General features: G+C 44.3%; 1 long non-coding RNA gene and 2 other non-coding genes across 6 annotated transcripts in view; all 3 read left to right on the forward strand.

Moving 5' to 3' along the window:
- Positions 1-24,466, forward strand: part of LOC119048289 (uncharacterized) — a 49,551-nt gene extending 25,085 nt beyond the window's left edge. For 3 of the 4 annotated variants that reach the window (XR_005082307.2, XR_008392371.1, XR_008392369.1), the window contains 2 exons: positions 21,027-21,290; positions 22,447-23,005. This is a non-coding gene — a long non-coding RNA (uncharacterized LOC119048289). Of the gene's footprint in view, positions 1-21,026; positions 21,291-22,446; positions 23,006-23,886 lie in introns of those variants that run through there. The other variant, XR_008392370.1, reaches the window with a different exon arrangement.
- TRNAC-GCA (transfer RNA cysteine (anticodon GCA)) lies at positions 9,718-9,789 on the forward strand. The gene has a single exon. It is a non-coding gene; the product is annotated as a tRNA-Cys (tRNA).
- On the forward strand, positions 12,208-12,279 carry TRNAC-GCA (transfer RNA cysteine (anticodon GCA)). The gene has a single exon. It is a non-coding gene; the product is annotated as a tRNA-Cys (tRNA).
- Positions 24,467-24,681: the final 215 nt, after the last annotated feature.

Here is a 24,681-nt window from a genome sequence, read left to right on the forward strand (position 1 = left end):
CCCATGACTTACCCTTCCTTGTCCATAAGAAATGGACTCAAAGGTAATGGCAAGAGGTTTGGGAAGGAAGGCGGCTAGTACCTTGGCCTCCAGTCTGTAGGGAACAGAGCTCTGGTCCATGGGTTTGGTCATGGACGGCATCTGCCGTCCCCAAGGTATATGATAAAGTGAGACACACAGCCCTGGTCCTTTTTGTGGGTGCTAGACAGACATTTGTGTCTGATGTCCCTCATACAAAAATGGGGGGAGGGTGCCTAGATATTCATTAAATCAGGTTGAATGTAGGACCCAGGTAGATGAAGGAGTTTTCTGATAAGGCAAAGACCAAAGCTGTTTAACTTTATGTAAGTTTAATCAAGTCAGAAAATGCTATATGCTTATTTTTTCCCTAAGCTGAATTCACTTCCTAGAAGTCAGTTAGGGCCCTTTGAGAACTCTATTTTCCCAGAAACTTTCATATAATGTATGAATTTGCTTTTCCCAGGAGACGTAATAAAGGAGTTTTCACAAAAGCAGGGTTTTTTTAGAGCTACTAGAATATTTTAATTATTTGCTTACAGTTTATATATATATATATATCATATACTTCCAAACAGGCCTGAGGCAGTATACATTAATAACACAAGATTATCAAAATAAAAATAAAGGCTCAAAAGCTAGGTAAATAACTATACTAAAAATTAGAGTTAATTTAGTTATCAGTAATTGAATATTGAATTTGCTTTGGGTTTCATTCCAGAACATGCTTTCATATAGCACATATATGATGTGATACATGTTTGAAAATGCACAACAGTTGAAATATTTGCTTCTGGAAATATTTACTTTTAGCTCCTTTAAAGTTGCAGCTTCTCTTACTATATTTAGAGTTTTATTTAGAAGATTTATTTCAAATGGAAGGTTTGAAGGTATAAAGGTCTTGAGAGATCATCAGTTCCAGTTTGTTTCTCTCTGCAGCTGAAGGTGGGAGAATCCCAAGAGATTCAGTGGCTTGTGCAAAGATCAGATTGAGCAGAGCTGGACTTGACTGTCAGCCCTGTTCTTCGACCTGTACCATGAAGGAGTTCTTAGGTCTGAAGTGTTCAGAGTTACTGCCAAGTGAGCTTCAAGAGAAATGAAGAAAAGTTTATGCATTTGCAGTAAGAAATTATGATCTGATGTACACAGGTCTGATGTCAGATATAAAGTGACTTGCCCGACAGGAGCCAGCAGGTTAGTGCTTGAACAACGGTGAGTCCCGGGGACAGAGGAAGCAGAGTAGAGACAAGGCTGAGAGTAAAATTGTGAAGACGCCCCAGGGGAGGCCAGGAGTGATTTCCCTGGTTATTGCTCACAGTGAGACTCCAGAGAAAACGAGAGGTTAAATTTGGGTGTCACTACCCTCCCCTTCAGTCATCCAATGAGGTGAATGCCAGTAGCAAGTAGGATTTCAGTCAGATTTAAGAAATTCAGCCACTCGCTGTTTCGTTTCCTCCAGTAATTAGAGTTCAATCGGAGAAGCAGAATTATATAAGTGACTTACAGGGCTTATTATAGGAATGAGACCTTATGCAACTGCGGGAGCTGGATGAACAGTAGATGTAAGCCCGCTCCCCAGTGTCTGGTGCTATCCTTGTTCCATATTTTTAAGGAACAAACTTTCCTATAAAATTTTTCTTTACCTGAAATTATAACTTCTGAACCAGAACACCACAATGTGAATAGATTGAATGTACCTTGTAAAAGGGCTTTCGTTTCATTTGGAGAATAAACTGAACCCTGGGAAAACATGGATTGATTTGAGAGAGAGACAGAAAGAGGGAAGGCAAGAAAGAAAGGGAGGAGACCTTGCAAGTCAAACACAGCACGTACAGGATCAATCTAGAAGCTGCTTCTCCAGGATGAGAAAAGTAGGTGAAACTCGGCCAGAAAGTCCGTATGGTTTTTTCCATAAAATAAAAGATACTTTTTTTTTTCATTTTCACCAATTACTTTATTGATTTGGATATTTTGGGTATGTTGGTTACCTCCTGTGTGCTATAATGTTGATTTTTGTCAGTTAACATCTCAGTTTGATTGCTATCAACTTCTACTGGTCTACCCAACCGGGGAGCACTGTCCAGTGAGAAATCTCCGGCACGAAACTTTGCAAACCACTTTAGGCACATTGCATCAGTCATGCACCTTCTCCATACGCTGCACAAATCCTTTTGTGTGTGTGTGTTTTAATTGCACTTTTACCTTTCTTGAAATAATAAAGCATAACATGCTGAAAATATTGTATATTTTCTTCCACCTTCAATATTAAAATGGCCACACAAAAATTCACTGATTCTGATTACTTTTTAATGCACACTGATATGACAGTTGTCATAATACAATCTAAGAAAATTGTTTCAAATGAAGTTACAGGCAACTAAGTGCTACTAGAGCCATCTCATGGAAAAAAAACAAACAAACAACAAACGAACTTTTGGGCCAGCCCAATAATATTAGCTTCGTTTTGTTTTGTTGTCAAGTGGGTAATGAAAAGGGCTAACCTAAATGACACAGGGACCATCAGGAGAATGCATGTCAGGTGGTGTAATGCCCTGTTGGAAGCAGTGAGCTGCACTGGGGTTTGCTATGGAGTTAGAGGAATTATTTGCCCTGGTCTGTGAATCAGGCAAAATCCATTCACTCAGTTGGAGGTTACAGAGTAACTGACCACCACCGATGGAAATCGGAGCTGACACATGCTTGCCATTTCTACAAAAGGCACGTGTTTGTTTTTTGAGGCTGCTGCTTCATTGTTCATGTTTTTTTCTAATTTTAGAACACAGGTATTTTAAATTCTGGTAAAAAACACATAACATTGAATTTGCTATCCCAATCATTTTTCAGTATACAGCTCATTCATCTCAAGTATATTCGCACTGTTGTGCAACAGATCTCTAGAATGTGTGTTTTTTTCTTGCAAAACAAGCTCTATGCCCATAAAACATGATTTCCTCACTTTCCCTAGCCCTTGACAAATACATATGCTGTGGTCCAGCCTCGGCAGGGTTCAGGGTCCCTGAAGGTTGGACGGCGCAGGCGAATGAAGAGTCAAGACACCCGATTGGATGCTGGAGAACAGCCAGCCTCTGTGGGACTGACTGAACTTGTAGAGTTTGATTTATGCTTTATTTTTATAGAGATTGTTATATAACATTAAAGCAACAGGTGCATGGCTTGATCAGTTAAGCAGAAAAAATCAATACAGAGGTAACCAGGAAAAGTACAAGAATTTCCATAGTTTCAGTTATGTTAAACAAAAGTTGTTTTGACCAGGAGAACCATTAATCAGACAATTTGAACTAGCTCTATGTACAGAGTTTGAATGTCTTATTGTTTATTAAAGGTCTTAGAATTTGGCATGGGGCAAAAGGTACGCTAGACTGAGTGAGATTAGGAAATTCATTATAAGCCTTTGTGATGTCTAACTTAGCTATCTATCTTTCTGTCCAAAATGTTTCTCTATGTACTATGGACTCTAACTCCTTGGTAATTGTATCTACGTGCTTAGTTTGTAGTATCTAACAAGCTTTTCCTGTTTCTTTGCCTACTAAATTCTAATTAATACATATTCCTGTTCAAGGTAAAGGAGGGGCTGTCACTCCAACAACTTTTAGACATTCAGGGGCTATTTCATTAGAGGGAACTTTGTTCTCTGGTCAAGAAATTACTTTGTACAACTTCATTGGAATTATGCTAATCATTGAACCTGAAATACAAGTGTCTAACAATCCCACCACCTTTTGATCACCAAAACAAACTTGTAAGGGGAGATAGACAGGAAATCCAGCCACAGTTGCCTCTGCCTTGCAAATGCATCTCAACCGTCCTGACCTTGTCAAGGGACGGTTGCTGGCCGACTCCCGGCATACATATTTCCCTTTCTTCTTTTGTTTTTAAAAAAACACTTCACTGAGGTATGATTGACATAAAAAGGTGTACAAATGTAATGTATACAGCAGATTGGTGAGTTTGGAAATAAGTATACACTCATGAAATTATTACCATATTCAAGCCCATAAACATCACCTCACCTCCAAAAGCTTCCTCCCACCTCTGTATTATTTATTTATCTATAAATAATATATTTCTCTTTTGTGGTAAGAGCATATAATATATGATCTACCCTCTTAGCAAAATCTTAGGCTAATGATCCAGGATAGTAACTGTGGGCCGTGTGCTAGGGAGTCGATCTTCAGAACTTACTCATCTGCCTTCGCTGAGGCTTTGAACGCACTGACTGACACCTCCCCATTACCCGCCTCTGCCCAGCCCCCAGCAACCATGTGCGGTCTTACTCTCTAGTTTTATGAGTTTCTCTATTTTAGAGTCCTCATAAAAGTGGGGTCATACACTGTGTTGGGCTTATTTTACCTAGCATAATGTCCTCTAGACCCATCTATCTTGTGAATGGCAGGATTTCCTTATTTTTATTTTTTTTTAAAGATTTTATTTATTTATTTAAGATTTTTATTTATCTTTAGATGGGGAAGGGAAGGAGAGAGGAGGAGAAACATCAATGTATGGTTGCTTCTGGTGCATCCTTTGCTGGGAACTGGCCTGCAGGGAACTGGCCTGCAACCCAGGCATGTGAACTGCGATTGTCTGGTTCGCAGGCCCGCGCTCAATCCACTGAGTTACACCAGCCAGGGCAAGATTACCTTATTTTTAAAGGCTGAGTAACATTGCACTGTATGTTTATACTGTATTTCCTTTATCCATTCATATGAAGGTGGACATTTGGTTGCTTCCACCTCTTAGCTCTTGTAGATAATGCTGTAGTGAGCATGGTGTGCAAATATCTCTTTGATTTCCTGCTTTGAATTATTTTGGAATTTATACCAGAAGTGTTATGTAATTTTATTAAAATTTTAAAAAAATTTTATTTTTTTGCTTTTAGAGAGAGGGGAAGGGAAGGAGAAAGAGGAGAGAAACATCAATGTGTGGTTGCCTCTTGAGCGCCACCCTCCTGGGGACCTGGCCCACAACCCACACATGTGCCCTGACTAGGAATTGAACTGGCAACTTTTTGGTTCACAGGCCTGCCCTCAATCCACTTAGCTACACCAGCCAGGATATTTTTAATTTTTTTGAGGAATCTCTATACTGTTTTTCATAATAGCTACACCATTTTACATTCCCACCAACAGTGCACAGGGACCAATTTTTCTGCATCCTTGCCAATGTTTACTTTTTTTATGTTCTTTGATAGTGGTCAATCTGATGAGTGTGAGGTGACATTTCATTGTGCTTTGATTTGCATTTCTCTTATGATTAGTGATGTTGAACATCTTTTCATAGAGCATAGATACTTATAGAAAATCCTCTGTAGAATAAAAAGGGGAAAAACTAGGACAATGAAGTTGATATCACATCTTGTGGCCCTGGTAACATATTGCCTTTCTTTTTTCTGTTGCACCAGATTTGAAATCTTCCCACTCAATCCAATCACTTTTTTCCCCTGAGATTTCTTGGCCATGCTGTACTTTCTGACCTAGTCCCACTAAGAAGCTAAATTTTGAATTTGTGAGTCATAGATTGTTGGGATTGGAATGTATTTAGAAGATCTTTTTATTACAACATCCTTGTTTTACAATGGAGAAAACTGAAGATTAAAAAGTGAAAACATTCAGTTGAGAAAGAATACCTTAGTATAAGGGAGGAAATCCCCCTGATTTCTGAAATTTAATTTCTAGTTTAGTCCCCTTATGAACAAGTCCTATGGTATCTGGAAATATCAGTACGACTCAGTTTCCAAAGCCCTGTGCTTGAGCACATTTTGAATAGCCCCAGGTCTCTGCGAGATGTTTTGTGCTGCCATCCTTTCCTCTTCTGTAGCTTTGACATGAATCTTTGAGTGACAGGCTTTGGAGCTCAGGCTAGACTATTTGGTTTGTATACCTTGTGACTACACCACGTATTAACTTTCACTTTTGCTTATGTTCTGACCCTGAGCAAATTTACACGTGTGACACCACGATGGTGAAGGGGACAGAAGTTTGGAGTCCAACAGCAAGTCAGTTGGACCATCATTACTGAACTTCTGTCTTGGGGCATGTACCGTTCTGGGCTGCATGAGGCCTCTGAAATCTCAACAAATAGGGAGACTGTCTTCCCTGCCAGTGCAGGTCCCACTATTTTTCTCAGTTTTCTGTGTGTATTAGTGTTCTCCTGAGAAACAGAACCCATACAATGTATGTGTATGTATAAAAATCAATTAACCCTTGAACAACATGGAGGTAAGGGCACCAGCCCCTGTGCAGTGGAAAATTCACATATAGCTTAAGTTGCCTCTCCACATACACAGTTTCCCCACAGTGAATTCAAAATACTATTTTTTTGATCCACAGTTGGTCGAATCCACCGATAGGAAATGCAAGGGTACAGAGAGACAACTGTATATTTATTGTAAAAAAATTATGTAAAAGCAGACTCACACAGTTCAAACTGGTGTAGTTCAATGTCATCTGTAGACTTACTATGGAGGCTGCACATCCCAAGCTCTGCAGTCACCGCACTGGAGACCCAGCAGGGCAGACCTGTAGGTGCAGCCTGGGCCTGAAGACAGAGCCGGGAGCACTGATGGTGCGGCACTGTCTGAGAGACGGCAGGTTCAAGACCCCAGGAGAGCTGATACTTCCGTTTGATTCTGAAGGCAGGTCAGGATGATGTCCCCAGTCAAAGCAGTCCGGCAGGAAGGGGCCCCTCCCCCTCAGCCACTTTATTCAAACCCACAGAGGATTGGATGAAGCCCACCCAAAAAGGGAGAATCTATGTGCTTTACTCAGTCGACTGATTCAAATGTTAATTCAGTCCAGAAACGCCCTCACTGACACCCAGAACAATTGTTCTGCCAAATGTCTGGGCACTCTATGGTGCAGTCAAGCTAACATCTAATATTAACCATCGTACTGTGATTACCAGTGAATGCTCTCAAGATGACTCTGGGGACACATGGCAAGTTTACCAGCTGTGCGAACTTGGGTAAGTTATTTAACTTCACTGGGCCTCTGTTTCCTTACTGGGTTAATTTAAAGATTAAATGACTTAATATGCATACAGCGCTTAGCATCATGCATAGCAAGTTGTAAGGGCAACCTATATTAAATATAACTTTAACATATCTTAATGGCTATGCATTTATTTTGGTATGCAGTAGAAAAATACAATTGATATGATTTCAAGGATATTTTGGTGTAAAATGAGGTTAAATAAAAAACAGTGGGTTGATGTCAAGACAAATATTAAGTACCCACTAGTAAAGGAGGTATGTGGAAATGGTAAAAATTAGGACAGTGGAAGGTTAATGATTAGGTCTGGGAAATACCATGGATGAGAAAAGATAGGGAATATCTAGGGTAACCGACCAATCCCAACCCGGCTTTCAGAGGGGATTTCCCGGGATGCAGGACACTCAGTGTTAAATCCGGGAGAATCCCCAGTAAACCAGGATGTTTGGTCTACCTGTATGCAACCACAGTTAGATATTTATCCCACAAACATTTATTGAGCACCTACGTTGTTCTGGGCACTGGGGACCTCCAAAGCGTCCCTGCCTCTAAGGAGCAGGTGGCGGGGTGCACCCTTTGTTCTGATCCTGCCCCTGATATGTCTGTGACGTTAAGCAAGGCTCTTCAGCTTCCCTCCATCTGTCCCTTCTACGGACCTCCATCTAGGTCCCTTCCAACGCTGGGGTCTTGTGATATGGAGCACATAGTACATCTGTCACTGCTAAAATCGCAACTTCCCCTGGCGAGGCAAGAACAATGAGTGGAGCAGATGGTGATTCTTTTCTGAGCTCTCAAGTCCAGCCTGAGGCAGGGTTGACAAGAACGGAATGGGGTTTCTTTCCTCACCGGGCTACCGAACAACCACAGCCTGACACAAAATGACCACCCCACACCCAGGATCCTTAGAAAATACCTGGAAAATGTACATGGCCTGGGAAATGGGCCAAGGGGAGACTTCCCCACAGGTTTAAACACGCAAGATCTCCGTAAGAAGCACCTGAACAATTTATTAGGGTGTGAGATGATGGCGAAGCCAAGAAATACAGGTGGCTGCGATTATGGTTGTTTTAGGAAGTTGAGAAGGAGTCTTGGGCGCAGGGCCAGGATAACAGTTTCCTGAAGTGAATAAGAGACTTTTGTTGGGAGGTCTGTTTCTTCTTATCAAATGACCTCTTGGAGTTGACAGTCCCCCAAGTTTCAGGCAAGTTGTGTTACGTAAGAGTGTGACTGGCTGACCATCTGTTTTCGTGTGACTAAAATCCTCTCGGAGTTATGCCTTGAAGAGCTATCTCCCACAAGTCGTTCTTGATACAGTTTCCTTATCCACAGTATCACTTTTTGTGATTTCGTTTTCCTGCAGTCAGCTGTGGTCCGAATATATTAAATGGAGCATTGCAGATATGAACGATTCACAGGTTTCAAATTGTGCACTTTGCTGAGTGGGATGATGAATCCTTGAGCTGTTCTGTGCTGGCTGGCCCGGGGCCCGGGGCCCTGCATCGTCCGATTGTCCCCACGCTCCCTGCCTGTTATCACCTAGAAGCTGTCTTGATGGTCAGATCAACCGTTGAGGTGTCTGTAGCATCTCAGGTCTTGTGTCCAGGTGGCCCTTGTAGTAGCCTAATGCTACTGTGTCACAAGGCCTGTGTCATTCACCTGACTTCATCTTATTGCATAGGCACCGTATTGTCTTATTATCATCACAAGAAGAAGAGTGAGTAAAATACAGTAAGATATATTTTAAAATATTTTATTTATTTATCTTTAGAGGGGAAGGGAAGGAGAGAGGGAGAGAATATCAATGTATGGTTGCCTCTCATGCGTCCCCTGATGGGAACTGGCCTGAAACCCAGGCATGTACCCTGACTGGGAATCGAACCATGATCCTTTGGTTCACAGGCCCACACTTAATCCACTGAGCTACACCAGCCAGGGCTGAGTAGGATATTTTAATAGGGACATCACATTCTTATAACTTTCATTATAGTACATCGTTATTCTTGTTTTTCTTATTAATGATAGTTGTTAATCCCTTATTGTGCCTAATTTATAAGTTAAACTTTTTGATAGACAATATGTATAGGAAAGAATAAGTTCAACTTTTTGATACATAATATGTATAGGAAAGAACATACTATAAATAGGGGTGGGCTGGTACTACCCCAGTTTCAGGCACCCACCGGGGGCCTTGGGACATGCATAGTACAGATGGGGGAGGGGACTCCTGTACTTACTGTTTCAGAATTAATTTAATGCAGCACGTATCAGTCGCGAGCCCGTCATGAGCTCAGTTCTGTGCAGTCGTGAAGAGGAGTAAGAATCTCAGTCGCTCGGAGCCTTGGCTGAGGGAAGCCTGACGGGTGCCCAACCGGCCACATTATACTGATGCTGCCACTTGTGGAAAACCTGATGAGTTTTCACCTGACACTGAGGTTTGTTTCATGGAAGGTATGGTGGACAGGAGAGGCTTTGGCTACTGGAGAGTCTAAGAAGAGTTTCTTGGCCTGGAGAACTTAGTTCTCAGGAGTCCAGTATTTTTTTTTTTTCATTATAAACTTCTTTCTAACACTTGTAATGCCCAGGCTCCTTCCAGGCAGTGTTCTCTCTGATCACAGCTCCCCTGAATCACTGAAGGCTTTTAGAACCAGAATGTTGAGAGAGGGATAGACTTGAAGAGCAAGTTTGCTTCACTGGGGGTATAGCTCAGGGGCAGAGCATTTGACTGCAGATCAAGAGGTCCCTGGTTCAAATCCAGGTGCCCCCTGTTCCCTTCCTATTTTTGCTTCCAAAGACTGTGGATTGACTTTGATTTTATTATTTTCTGTAGCTCATGGCTGGTTGAATTATAACATCCCTTGTACATATGCCAGGCATCAGTCTAGGTTCTTTACATTAATTATCTCCTCAATTTCTTGCCAACATTTTTCAAGGTACCTACTTTCAGCATCTCCATTTTACACAAGGAGACCGAGACTCAGAGATGCTCGGTAATTGGCTGGAGCTCCAAAAGCTACAAACAGCAGGCCCGGGATCTGAACTCAGAGCACACACTCTCATGACTTCATTATACTACTCACACTTTTTTTTCTAGTGACAACAGCTTTGTAACAAAATTCCACTTAGCAATGCTCTCAAGGTGCTGAGACTGTCCACTGAGTTCTAGAACCTTCTGGCTGCAAAGCCAACCCAGCCACTGAGTGACTGTGACCACAGTTTGCAGTGTCCCGGGGCAAGTCATGGCGTAGAGTCTTTATTCACAAAGTATGGCTAGCAACAAGCATGAGCTGGCCTGAAGTTTAGGGAGCTGCATTCTTCTCCTGCTCTAAACCTTGACAAATTTCTGTTACCCGCCCCCCATTCACTTCCTGCAGCCCAGTATCCTAGTACCTTGGGTGCCTTCCCTCGGGACCCAGGCAAGGGTCGGAGAGCAAACCTTAATCTAGGTCTAACTTCTGCCCACAACACAGGCACTGCTGTGTCTTTTGAGCAGCTTGAACGACATATATTGAGCAACTACTATGTGCCAGACTGTGCAAAGTGTGAGCTTAGAGGTAAATATGCACAGCCCCTGGGATCAGTGTACTCTCAACCAGAAAGCAGGCCTCTAAAATAAAAAGGGTGATGTGAGTGGAACTGAGCTGTGCCAGCATTAGGAACACAAAAGAGGCAGGGGATGCACGTGGGGACTGGCGGTTCAGTTGCAGGCAGAGAAAACTGCAGGGACAGAGGCTGGAGCCTGATGCATGTAGCTGGAAGCAGCTGGAGCACAAATGTGCTATGGGGAGTGTCAGATGATGAAGCTGCAGCTGAAGCTGAAGAGGCAGATAGGGATCTATATGTAAAGAACTCTTCACTTTGTGAAGAGAGACTTGGAGTGTTTCATGACAGCATTTAAAGGGGAAGTGACCTGGAGAGACCTGGTTTTAAAACAGGCTGGATGTTCCTGGATGGATGTGAGGGATGGAGGCCTGGCGGCTGCTTGGGAGGTGGCGGTTCTGCTGGTCTGGGCATGGGGATGGATCCCAGTGACATCAAAGGTAAAATCAACAGTGCCTAGCAATTAACCTGGAACTGGGGAAGAAAGGGTGGGAGGATCCCGGAGGTGTGCTGGGTGTTTTGGCCAAATGACCGAGTATGTATGAGGTCACCAACCAAGACAGGGAGGAGGCTGATGCAATGGTTAAACAGCCAGGGCCAGCATTCACCTTGATCCTGCACCGGAATCCCAGCCCCACCTCCTCCTTGCTATGTGACCACTCTGGGGCTGTTTCCTTCCCTGCAAAATCAGCATGCAAACCAAAGACCAGTAAGACCTAGCTCACGGGGGGGGTTTTGCAATGATCCCTGGGAAGTTGTGGGTAGAACTTTCATGACCATGTCGGGCACCTGGCAAGTGTCCAGTAAATACGAGCTGTTATTATCACAAGAAAGCAAAGCAGGTGGAGGTGCAGGTGTGGGCAGGAAGATGACAGGTTTTGGGGGCCCACTGGGTTTGAATCTGAGGCTCCTGGAAGGCCTCTGGGTGGACAGGCTAGGGATGGGTGTCCCGGGGCTTCAGAGAGCTTGTGAGCTGGAACCCTGGCTGCTGCTTGCTCCATGCGCCGCTGCAGCCGACAGGTCTCGCCAGGGAGAATTTGTTGCGATGCCAGAGGCGTCCTGACCTTTCTTCTCATCGTGGGTGTACACAGATTAAAAATCCTCAGATTGGAACTCAAGGGCATAGGAATTAAAGGTGTTCAAAGGTGAATTTTGAACTTTGGAACATCCAATTGTTTTTTTTAACTGTGAAAGGAGACAGTTTGTCCTGAATGAGGTCTCCTGTGAAAATTTGATGAAAACATGCACAATATTCAGTGTTTGTCTATAATTTCAGAGTTGTACATGGGCCCCTGAAGTCCACTGTGGATACCCTGGTAAGATTCCCTCCAGGTCCAACACTCGTTGGTCTGTACTATTTAAAACATTCATGCATGTACCCAGAGATTTATGGGCAGTTGGCGGAGCTTTGGGTGCTGGGATGAGAGTGAGGATATCAGCTCTGAGAAAGGCAGTAGGTAGTGTGGCTAGAAGGGAATTGGGATGGATTTAAATCCAGGATGAGTCTCAGTTGCTCATGTACTTATGAAGCATGATGTAACTCATAAAAGTGGAATAGGTGTTTTATAAGGTACATATCATGTCAGGGGGTATAGCTCAGTGGTAGAGCATTTGACTGCAGATCAAGAGGTCCCTGGTTCAAATCCAGGTGCCCCCTGTGTGTTCATTTTTGCTCCTCTTGGCAACTTCATTGAAATAGTGGATCTGGGGTGAGGCCAGCAAGGTGCCTAGGGCTCAAAATGTAAGGAGGTGCTGGTCCTCATGTTCCTGCAAACACCTTGGCTCATTGATTTCCTCAACAGTAGAGGGAATTAATGCACACCCTTCCTCCAACATATACACAAACACAGCCACGTATATAAACACACACCCCCACACACCAGATGTGTCTCATGAGCACACAGGCCCACACGCCATCACACAGACACACCAACAGACAAAAATTTATACTCGCGCACAGGTGCTTTCTCACAGGTACTCTTATTCTCTTTGTCTGTATATTCAATCTTATCGACCAGACATTTCTATTTTCCTTTCTTCAAATGCTTAATCTTTTAATAATTTTAGGTTTTCATAACAGTTGTAAAGATATGAGTTGGCCAAAGAGTTTGGATTTTTCCATAAGATGACTCTGGTAGCACTTAGCTATTTTGTTAGATTGTATGGTGACAACTGTCATATTGGCGTGCATTTAGAAAACTTATCAAAATCAGTGAATTTTTGTGTAGCCATTTTAATACTGAGGATGGAAGAAAATACACATTTTCAGCATAGCATGCTTTATTATTTCAAGAAAGGTAAAAACACAACTGAAAAGCAAAAAAAGGTTGTACAGTGTATGGAGAAGGTACTGTGACAGATCGAATGTGTCAAAAGTGGTTTGAAAGTTTCATGCTGGAGATTTCTTGCTGGATGGTGCTCCATGGTCAGGTAGGCCAGCTGATATTGATAGTGATCAAACTGAGATATTAAACGAGAACAATCAATGCTATACCATGCAAGAGATAGCCAACATACTCAAAATATCCAAATCAATAAAGTTATTACTGAAAATGAAAAGTGTATCTTTTATTTTACAAAAAAACAACTTTTGGGCCAGCCCGGTAGTATACAGAGGTCCTATACACCCTGTTCTCAGCACTGTCTTGCATAACCATGGCACGTTTATGGAAACTGAAATAACCGTCGGTGCAACACTATTAACCAAACCAGACTTCGTTCGGATTTCACCAGTTTTCCTCCTAATGTCTTTATTGTGTGTTCCAGCGTTTGGTCCAGGATACTATGTTGCATTGGGTCATCATCGTGGGTCCTCTGTTTCCTTCCATCTCTGAGAGTTTCTCAGTCTTCCCTTGTTCTTTTTTTTTGTAACCTGAGCACTTTTGGAAAGTCCTGGTCAGATATATTGTAAAATGCCCCTCACTTTGGGTTTGTCTAGTGTTCTCTCATGATTAAACTGAGGTTATATATTGGGGAGAAAACTATCACAAAGCTGCTGTATCCTTGTGTTGGGGGTAGAAGAAAACCACTGCAACAATTTAAGAGTTTCCTACATTGTAAAATTTTCAAGAGTCTGGTGTCCCAGACTCACTGGGACTTGCCTTCTAAAGTGAGGGACAGCACGCAGCACAGAGCGCGTCACTTAGTAGGTCTCTTTGTACTTCGGTGGCAGTGTATCTGGATGTGCTTCTCTGGTATATTTACTAGATAACAATAAGCCGTAATATTGTCAGTTTGCAGGAGGGGGGGGGTCCCAGAGAAAGAAAAGGGCCCGTACTCAATCCAGGCTGCTGGGGGGCGTAGGGAGGGGGGAAACTATTTCACCCTGTAGGTGTTGTGACTTAGTCTCTGGACTGTAACTGGCAGTTTTAGTTTTGTTAATTTGCCTTCTCTTCGTTTCCATAGCACACTGAATTTACTCTCTTTTATGTTATTATATGGTGTGTTGTCATTGTTCATATGCCTACTAGTCAGGCTAATCGTGGCTATACCATGGTAACAACCCTAAAATCCCAGGAGTTTACCACAGTAGAGATTTGTATCTTATACACACAAAGTCTGGTGAAGGTCTGGCAGTCCTTGCCCCTCTTGTAGCTATGGCGTCTAGCAAAATGTGGCCTCTAGGGCCATCGGTCCAGGGGCGGAGAGGGCTGGAGGAGCTGCTGAGTGCCGTGTCCCAGGAGGGACGTGTACCGCTTCCACTTGCAGTTTGGCGGGGCAGGACTTGTCCCAAGGCCCCACTTCACTGTGGCGGGGGTTCAAAACAGAGAAAGCGTTTGGACACCCGCTGAGTGCTACTTCTCCCTGCCATAACCCATCTTACCCACCCCAGTACGGGGCCTTGGTGGTGGCACTTTTTTCTGACTCTTCTTGTTATCACCAGTGACTGGCAAGTACCTTTTTCATAGCAGGGACTCAGGAAGTATTTGTTGGTGAGTAACAGCTATTGGCTACTTGAGCAAATACATAAATGAATGACACAAGATATATAAACAACCTATATTTTAAAATTATTTGGAAACTAATTATTATAAGGCAATAGTTATACTTCTCATTTTAAAAAAAACAATTTATTGCTACTTTCCTAAACAAACTCTTAAAAGATTCAAACTTTTATTTAAGATGACAACTTTGACTATGACCATCCAGTAAAACACAGAACAAGCTCGTTTGCGGCATCTTGGAGGGGGTCGGCTGCTTCAGGTTAAGGCTGAGCACTTTTCCCAGCCACTGGCTGCCAGAAACTCAGTGAAGTGGGCGATGAACGAAAACCGCGTACCTTTTGTGAGAAGCATGTGGCCTCAGACGTTGCTGCTGACGCTCTGGGTGAAGAATGGAATGCTGGGAACGCCGCACAAGGCTGCCCCACGAAGCAGGGTGTCCTGACCCAGGACATGTCCGTCTGCTGCTGGGCGAGGGCACTCCGGTTACAGACCCAGGGGGACTGGAGAGCGAAGGTGCAAATCTGTCTGGGGTTGTGTTGTGGAAAAAGGGGAGAAAAAGATTTCTTTTTTAAAAAGATTTTATTTATTTATCTTATCTTTAGAGGGGAAGGAAAGGAGAGAGGGAGAGAAACATCAATGTATGGTTGCTTCTCATGTGAGTCCCCTGCTGGGAACTGGCCTGCAGCCCAGGCATGTGCCCTGACTGGGAATCGAACCGCCATCCTTTGGTTTGCAGGCCCGTGCTCAATTCACTGAGCTATACCAGCCAGAGCAAAATACATTTCTGATCTCACTCATAATGCTGAGCCTCGTCACCTGGGGCCCAAAAGAACTAGCAGAATCTTCAAATTTTTTAACCTCTCTAACAAAGATGGCGTCCGCCCCTATGTCGTGAGAAAGCCCCTAACCACAGACAGTAAAAGACCCAGGACCAAAGCACCCAGGGTTCAGCATCTTGTTGTTCCACGTGTCCCGAAACACAAAGGTCGGTGTATTGCTCTGAGGGAACAATGTACTAAGAGCAATAAGGAACAGGCCGCAGAGTATGCTAAACTTTCAGCTGAGAGAATGAAGGAGGCCAAAGGAAAACCTCAGGAACAGATCTCCAACTTTTTGCCTCTAAGTCTGAGTCCAGGCAGAGCTGAGAGTAACAAATAAATAAGAACAAACATTAAAAAAGGAAAACAGAATAATTTTTTACCAGTTTGTTTTACTACTTTAGAAAAATAAACGTTGCCCTGACCAGTGTGGCTCAGTTTGTTGGAGCATCATCCCGTAGACCAAAAGGTTGTGTGTTCAATCCCCGGTCAGGGCACATGCCAGGTTGCAGGTTCGATCACTGGTTGGTGCATGCACGAGAAAGCAAACCAATCCACGTTTTCTCTCTCACATCCATGTTTCTCCCTCTCTCCCCCACTGCCTCTGTCTCTAAAGCAATGAAAAAAAGTCCTTGGGTGAGAATTAAAATAATAATAATAAAAATAAATGTTTGCTACTGTGCGTGTCTTTCTAAAACTGTCTACATGAACTTTACCCATTATAATGTCAAAATACCTTTATTGTATAAAACCTTAAACATATATTGAAGAATGTAGGGGAAAAAATTTGGTTGGATCTTCACCACTGTCTTGTTTAAACTATTGTATTTTTTAATGTGTGGTTGTGTTTGTGCATGTGAGTTTGTGTTTTATGTGTGTATGTATGTGAATGTTTATTAAATAAAAGTGCACCAGGCATACCTTAGGCAACACCCAGATCCTCTTGGCCTTGACTCTTTCTGAGGTCCTTGGCCAGCTCTTTTGCCCTGGATGCCCTTGGGGTGACCAAGCACGTATGGACTCTATTACTGTCACCCAGGCACCACCACCCTGCAGTCCCTTCCCTCCCACCTCTGCTGGGTGCCACTTCCTCCTCTTGGCTTTGGTCTTGAGATGTGAGAGGCCAAGAGACCCAGCTGGTGGCCCCACAGGCAGAATCTAGAAGTGCTGAGGAGTTAACGCACCATGGGGGGGAAACTTCCACCGGTGAGACACAGAGCGGAGGGCTGGTGTCTTCTCCTCCCTTCCTTCAGACAGACTGTCCTGGGATGCAGCAGGATACAGCATTAGGGGATGAGGCAATCAATTTCAGGTGCACTAGTTACCAAATGACGGCCAGGTTGGAAATACATCTTAGAGTTGACTAAACCTTCTTTCTCTGCCTCACTCCCTTTCACCTCACTCCTGGTTCCTGGGAGTGCACTTTCTGGAAGACTAAGCACATACACGTTAGCCTCAAGCTCTAGGTTCCAGCATATGTCAGTAGAGCAGACAGTCCGGATGCTCTGCCAGTTTTCTCTTCAGCCTTTACCGCAATAGTTCAGCCCGGACAGATGCCCTGGACAGATACTCCACTGCATTTCTTTTGTGGAGGGTTGTTGTCATTGTTGTTGCTGGTGGTGGGGGGCTGGGGAGGCAGCCAGAGCCTGTTCTACAACTGTTTGTGGTAAGTCAGAAGTGCCAGAGAATGAATGGCCCCTGGGAGCGTCTCTCAAACCATGGCTGACAAAGTTGCTCTTCCCTTCAATTGTAAAAAAAATGAACAAAGTAAATAAATAAATACATATAAAATAAATAAATACCCCAGATTCCTTGCCTCTTCCAGGGGTAACTCTGAGCCAGGATGCGTTTTACCTGGCTCCAGACTGCCCCGCAGAACGGAGGTGTCCTCAGTAGGAACCTTCACGGCGGTGCAGGCTTCAACGGCTGTGTTCCCTCCCGTCTCATTCCCCTCTCCTGGACCGGTGCCTCCTCTGGCACCCAACGAGCTGCTGGAGCTTGAATTACTGGGCTCTGTGGGAACCCAAGCCATGACAGCCTAAGACATCATTTTAAAAATTATTATAAGTGGATTTTTTCCATTTAATAATATGTGCTGTACATGATGTTAAATATTAAAACTTTTCTAAAATATATGAGTCTCCAGTGCGGTGACATGTACCATGTGGCGTGTAAGTGATGTGCTGGACATTTCCGTCATTCCCAGAGTTTCCATCCAACTCTGTCCAACTCAGGGCTCAACAGGCCCAGACAGGCTGCGTCTCTGGGGTCGGAGTGGCAAATAAATCCACCACAGCTGGGTCATTCCTCACATAATGGGACAGAAATAATCAATGTAGACAATTCTCCCAACTTCTGTTTGGTGGGGTTTTTCTGAAGGTTGTCATATTGCAGGGGTTCTTCAGAGAAAAATAAAAGAAATATTGATTATATTCTACTTTAAAAGGAAGTAAATGGCACCCAAGATTTCATTAGACAAAGTACCATCTCTACCAGTTTTGAAAAGAAATATCAGCCAAAGCACATTACATGGCACTTTGCTACCTGATAGATTTCTTTTTCTTTACTGTGGGACAAATTTGGATTCTCTCTCTCTCTCTCTCTCTCACACACACACACACACACACAGCAGCAGCAGCAGAATAACTTCTAAAGTTTAATTTTAGTCCCATGAATGATTTGGGGCCAGTTCACCAACTTCTGTCATCTCTGGGCTCTTTCCATTTGTTCATTGGGGATAATTGTATCACTCTCCTTACTAGGTGTGATGTCAGAATTATACACAATAATGTCAACGGGTACACACTCATTGCTCAATGAATGGTAGCAATTATTTCACAGTGACTTTATTTTCAGCAGTGAAAGAAGTAGCCCAGAGCAGAGGGTGGAACTTAAAAAGTGTGAAGGAGGTAGGGGGTGGGACATGCAGTCATCTAGTTAGATTTGGGGAACATGAACGGTTCTCTGCTCAAAGACATTTCCTCTACATATTCTTCCTACTCTGATGGAGTTGGTACCAAATTCCTGCATGATACCAGCCCTTCCACATAGCTCAGGGCTTCTCAAAGTGCACCAGGAGCACCAGCAACAACCAGGAACTGGTTAGAAATGCAGATGACCAGGTTCCTCCTTTGGTCTTGGAATTGGGATCTTAATGGGGGCAGTATTCTGTTTTTTTTTTTTAAGCTACTGATGTGCATTCAAGTTGGAAAACCACTGGTCTAGCCCGAGCCTCTAACCTGGCCCGCCCAGCCCCTCATCCCGCAGCCAGCCCTGAGGGCCCTGCCTGATTCTGCTTCCCCCTCTTCTAGCCTTCATCCTGAGGTGATGCTATTCATACTGCCTCAATTATGTACTCCTTTCCAGCTCTGGTTTCGACCCCTCCTTCTCTTTTTCATACGAGTATACTTATCTGGCATGTGATGTGATTCTATTTGTCTCTTGGTCCCTGTGTCTGGTGGCTCCAGACATCTCATCCTTGGGCACTTGAGCCTCAGGGACCTCAGTCTACCTGGAGCCAAATGGGAAGGTAACATTTCTACCAGGTTTTGGGCCCTGCAAGAGGAATGGCCCATTACTAACTCACCTTCCGGGCTCAGTCCTGCCCCAGGTTCTGCAGGAATGGGACTCCAAGTCAGGGGAAATATAAGAACCTGTGAATGTATAGTTCTGCCTCCAGGACTCAGGCATATGTGTGGTTCCTCTTGCTTTAACCACCTCAATTTCCATATCTGAGTGTCAGTCTTGGCTGCTAGCTCAGTGCCCTATCTTCTAGGGCTGGAGTCCTTCCTGTGGACTCTTAGTGGCTGAAGTCATGTTCCTCTCAGCATATTAGTTATCTAGAATCATATCTCAGCATATTAGTTGCTGCATAAAAATTATCCCCAAACTTACTGACTTAAAACAACAATAACCATTTGTTATCTCACACACTTCCTGGGGGGCAGGAATTCAGGAACAGCCTTGTAAGTGGTTGTGGTTCAGGGTCTCTCATGAGGTTGCAGTCAAGGTGTGGATGGATGGAGGCTTCGCAGCCAACAGACCTGCTGCTTTTGAGGAGGCTCATATGCTGGCAAACTAATGCTTGCTGTTGGCAAGGGGTCTCAGCTCTTTGCCGTCTTCACTTCTGCACGGGACTGCTTGAGTATCCTCACGATGGGGCTGCTAGCTCTTCCTACAGTGAGTGCTCCGAGACAGAGTAGAGCATGCTTTAAACGATCTATTCCTCGAGCTCGTAAATCATCACTTCTGTCACATTTTAGTTGCTAGAAGCAAACCCCTAAGGTTCAGGACATACTATAGGGAAGGGGAATTAGGCTGTGCCTTCTGAGGGGAGAAGTGTCAAAAAGTGTGTGGGCATATTTTAAAATCACCACAGTCAGCCTTTGGGACAAATTTTCTGCTACGTATCACCCAATTCTTAAGATGCTTTGTTCTGCTGGCCCATTCTAGAAGATTCTAAATCTTTGTCATTGGCCAGGTGTCCAGTACCACCCAGCAGATGGAGCCCCTCTTCCATTGTTAAAAATCTATTTGTGGTATTCGGTCCAGGTTGGTATTGATAACGATATGATTCAGTAATTTATTGAGTACCGACTGTGCGGCTTGGTAACTGGTGCATTTGGTCCCCCCTGTTTGCCTGTTTCTGACCTGGTGGGTCTGACCTGGTGAGTCTGACCTGGTGAGTCTGACCTGAACACGTCAATTGGAGATCAGCCTGGGTCCACAAGTTCAGGCTTTTTGCACGTCACCCAGGCTCAGCACTGCCACACGAGCGCATGCGGTTAGAACACAGCGCCGAGCTGCTCAGGTGAGAGGGTGACTGGCGGGTGAGGTCAGCCCATGGCCCTGGCCTTGTTGGGACTCATGTGTGCCACCGGCCTGCTGAGCGTTAAGCGCTCTGGGCTCCTGTTCACAGAGGCGTGTGGGCCCGTAGTGTCCTCCTCTGGCGTCTTCCAGTTACACACAACAGAAGCCCAGTTCAAACTGGTTTCAGCCAAACAGTTCAAAATGATTTTTCATTTTTTAAATGAAAAATCTATGTTTTATATTGGTTTCAAATATGGCTGGGTCCAGGACCCCAAGTTATGTTACCAATGATCTGGTTCTCTCCTTTTCTCAGATCCGCTTTTTCCCCCTGTGTTAATATTAATCTCGGGGAAATTATCTCAAAGTGGCTGCAGGTGGACTAAGTTTACCTCCTCCCTTTTTGCCATCCCAGGACAAAAGGAAGTTTTCTGGTGCTTCTAGTCCTGTGGTTAAGTCTCACTGGTTTCTTTGAACTAATCGCGTGGCAATGACCATGGACTCTCTGATCTGACCCTTTCTAGAGCTGGGGAGTTGGTTCTGCCCCATTCAAACCATGCTAAGATTGGGAGGGGGTGGTTATCTAAAAAACAAAAGGGATGTTTTTACCAGAAAATAAGAGGGGAGTAGATCTTGGGTGGATTGAAAACCATTCAGACCTGCTACATCCACTCACTGGGTTCACACTTTGATATGACTAGTTAGCACAGAGTCAAAGTACAGAAAGGGAACTGAGAAAACAATACAGAAAACATGTGGGTTTTACTCATAATGTTGTGGCATTCACAGTTTATCCTCAGGTTACTTACAGGTTCTCTTCTCTGTGAATTGAACAGCGATCACACAGCTCAGCGTGGCCTCTCGGTATCAGCAATAGACCGGCATCCCTTACAGAGCCTCTGGATTTTCTCTTGTTCCCTGTTATTTTCCATCCAGTTGTTGGCCAGGCCTCCTCGAGGTACCCTGCAGCCTGGCTGAAGGAATCCTCACGGGACACTTTGCATGTGTCATTCCTTGATGTCTCCAGCCTTTTCCTTTCTTGTTCTCATGCTGCCTCACTTCTGAGTTTGTTTCGGAGGAGCAGGAGCTGATGTCCACAGGTACGGACTCTTCCGAAGGGAAACCAGAGAGTGTTCTCCTCATACACAGGAGGCAGGTGGACCCACCTGAGTAAGGGCCAGGCAAGAGCTCAGGACTCTGGTGGTCTAAGAAATGCCACTTGGCTGTGCTGCCTCTCGGCACCCAAAGGTGCGATGACAAGGCAGGACAGAGTCACTTGAGTTTATCCTATTTCAGGCCATGGGTCACACTTTGGAGTGACCCATTCTTGGTTCAGGGCTCTAAGCCAGTCAGCTGCATTTTCCCCTTACAGTAAGGAGTAGAGTCACCCCCAACCCCAGAATAACCGATGCTTTTCCAAAGGACATTTCCCGGTTCTTTTGAGAAAGTGTGGGGGCGACTTTTCCCGCAAGTCCCCCCGTCTGCCACAGATGAAAGTAAACACCAAGACATGATCTGCTTGGGGAGGACAGGTGGCCGACCCCTCAAAACGGAAGGGCCTCTAGCCCCTTCCTCCAAGGATTTTTATTGGGTTGTAATACACAGGAATACAGGGCGGCAAGGATCAAAGAGTAGATAACATTTCAAAGAAATCTGAGGGCTTAGTCTGAGTCAGAGTCTGTCAGGAAGGGAGTTTTGCAAAAACTTTAGGGTTTCCCACTTGGACCCTTAACATATGAATGAAAGCACTCTTAGCAGAGTAGGTTTCACAGGTTTTCAGGAATTCTTTGTGATGCCAGATTTTCCCCCCTGGGGATCTACTCTGGAAAGGCAAGGAGCTGCACCCTTCCCCATCAGGTATTCAGGCTTAAGTGCATTAGAGCCAGGAAGTACTTCTCCCAGAGAACCTGGGGACTCGGGCTTTGTCACATAGCTGGGGGCACGGGTCTATTTCTTGCTCTTGGTTGCAGCCCCCTGAGTCCTTCCATGATGACCTCCCAAATGATCATGTCTGGCTTAGGTTGCTCCCCACTGTGAGGAGACTTACCCTTCAACAGCATAGATCAAGCTTTGGGGGCAGGGAGAGGAAACTGAGGCAGCGTTTGCTACCAGAGACAAGCTTTGTCTCCTGTGGCTGGCATCCCGGAGGTCACTCGCTCATCCTCAGCCATGGGGGATAGAGTTACAATTCCTGAAGCCAGGCAGAACAATCCACAATAGAAAAGGGCTCCTTTTTTGCTTGTTCACTTCCTGTAGGTCTTGACCCTGAAAGTATGCAAAGGCTGGAGCTATTTTTGCCAACTAAAAACCGCAAGGAGTTGTCTGTTCTGAGGATGGAGCTGCTGGTAAGGAAGAAATTTCTCTGGGAACGGAGAGGAAAAACCCAAGATCTGCTGACAAGGTTGCAGCTGCTGGGCCCACTTATGCCAGAAGCTGGACACCTCCTGCTCTTTTCAGTCATGATATCCAGAAAACTGCCCGTTCGTCATATTTTCTGTCACCTGCAAACAGACATTCCTTGGGAACGCACCCTGATGCCACGCTGCTCAGGCGCTTGCAGACGCCCAGGAAGGCCGGGTGCTGCTCTTCCTGCCCAAAGCCCAGGTTTCTTACGCATGAAGCCCCGACATCAGAATTCCAGTTCATCCCTCCGCCCTGCTGTGCTGTTTCTCGCTGCATAAATCTATGATAGGAAGACATGCCACCTGATTAGGACACTTGGGAGATCCTTTGTTTTCCCAAAATGTTAGCAAAAGTGCACTGTGTCTTAATATTGCTTACTCTTGCTTTTACTGCCTTAAAAAAAATCTTTTCCTCTGCAAAATAAAATTTCTTTTTTTAAAAGACCAATTATCTACATTCACTTTAAAAATATATATATTTATTTATTTTTAAAGAAAGGGAGGGGGAGACAGAGAGAAGGGGAGAAACACTGACCAGTTGCCTCCTGCAGGCCCTCAACTGGGGACCTGGACCGCAACCCAGGCAAGTGCCCTGACTGGGAATCAAACCAGCCACCTTTTAGTTGGCGGGAGAACGCCCAGCTCACTGAGCCACACCAGTCAGGGCCATCTTCACTTTTTAAGGTGTAAACAACTGGACTAAAATATCCCTCTGTGGTGGGAGGTGGGAGGATTCAGGGCCAGACTGGCTCTCTCTCCCCAGTTCTCTCACTCTTCTTCCCCTACCTTCCTAATTGGGGTTTCCAGTACTGTAAAGAAATGCAGTTATTCAGAAAACTCCAACACCAGTGAGGTGTTAACTTGATTTTGTGTTAAATCTAAGTTTATCCCCAACAGCATTATTCTGAGGAAATATTCCATGGACTTGTATGAGTGAAGTAGATTTACTGTGGAGGAAATTAACCATATCATACAGACACTAGGAAAGAAAAGGGGCTGCAAATGTACTGGGAAGGGAGAGAAAGGACAGGAAGGGTGAGCAGATGAGAGAAGAAGGTGACATGAACTGAGATAAAACTGTGCTTGGGTCAGCCTTTGAGGGTGGTGTCAAGCTTTGGTCAGATAATAGAATATTGGTAGGGTGGTCAGATTTAGCAAAAATGAAAGCAAACAAAGGATACTCAGTTGAATTTAAATTTTCGATATATAATTAATACTTTTAATACTTTCGATATATAATTAATACTGCACGGCAATCCTTCAGTGTAAGAGTTTGGGGATTTTCCTTTTCTAGGGCTGCTGGGTTATGCTGCTGGCGTTCTGCAACCTGCCGATGAAACGGACTCCAGCACGTGTCCTGAGATCAGAACCACGGAGAAGTTTTACTCTACGTTCCTGAAACTTCTGGACTCTTCCTTGTTTCAACGGATGCCTTTTAGTGGACTGAAACGCTCACATATTCCGAGTAGCATGACTCTATTTCTTAAAAAAAAACTATTTTTATTATGAAAATTTTTGTAATACGCACAAAAGTGGCATGATAATGAACTTCCATCTCCCCGTTTGAAGAGCTGTCAGCATTTTGCCGATATCGTTTCATCTCTCCTCCTCTACCCTTTCTATTCTGCAGGAGGGTTTTAAAGAAAATCCCAAACCTCACATCATTCTTAGATGCGACATTTCTTCCTCAAATGTTATATTTTCTTTCTTGTCCCTAAGCATATCTATCTACTGAATTTTCCCAAGATCCTACTTTTTACCCTTAAATAGCAAATATAAAACAATGCTCTCTCCATTCAAGAGATAATATTCTTTTGTTTCCTTCCTTGGAGCATCCCTGGAGTCCGTGATTTCTCCTCACTCTGGTAGCCTGTTCAGGCCTCATGGAATTTGTCGTGCTTTGTGTTGAGGGGTCCGTGGTGGGAGGACGGATGGAGGGTGGGGATGAGGGAGTGGGGAGTGAGGGTGGGGGTGAGGGTTGTCATATTTTGGCTTTCTCTGCAACTTCCTCCCTATGAGAAATACTAATCTTGTCTCTCTATACTCCCAACTTTCTGCATTATGCAAGTGTATACTTTTTAGGGTAAAT

This window comes from Artibeus jamaicensis, unplaced genomic scaffold (assembly GCF_021234435.1).
Source record: "Artibeus jamaicensis isolate MK-2021 breed Jamaican fruit bat unplaced genomic scaffold, CSHL_Jam_final contig_519, whole genome shotgun sequence".
Classification (NCBI taxonomy): Eukaryota; Metazoa; Chordata; class Mammalia; order Chiroptera; family Phyllostomidae; genus Artibeus; species Artibeus jamaicensis.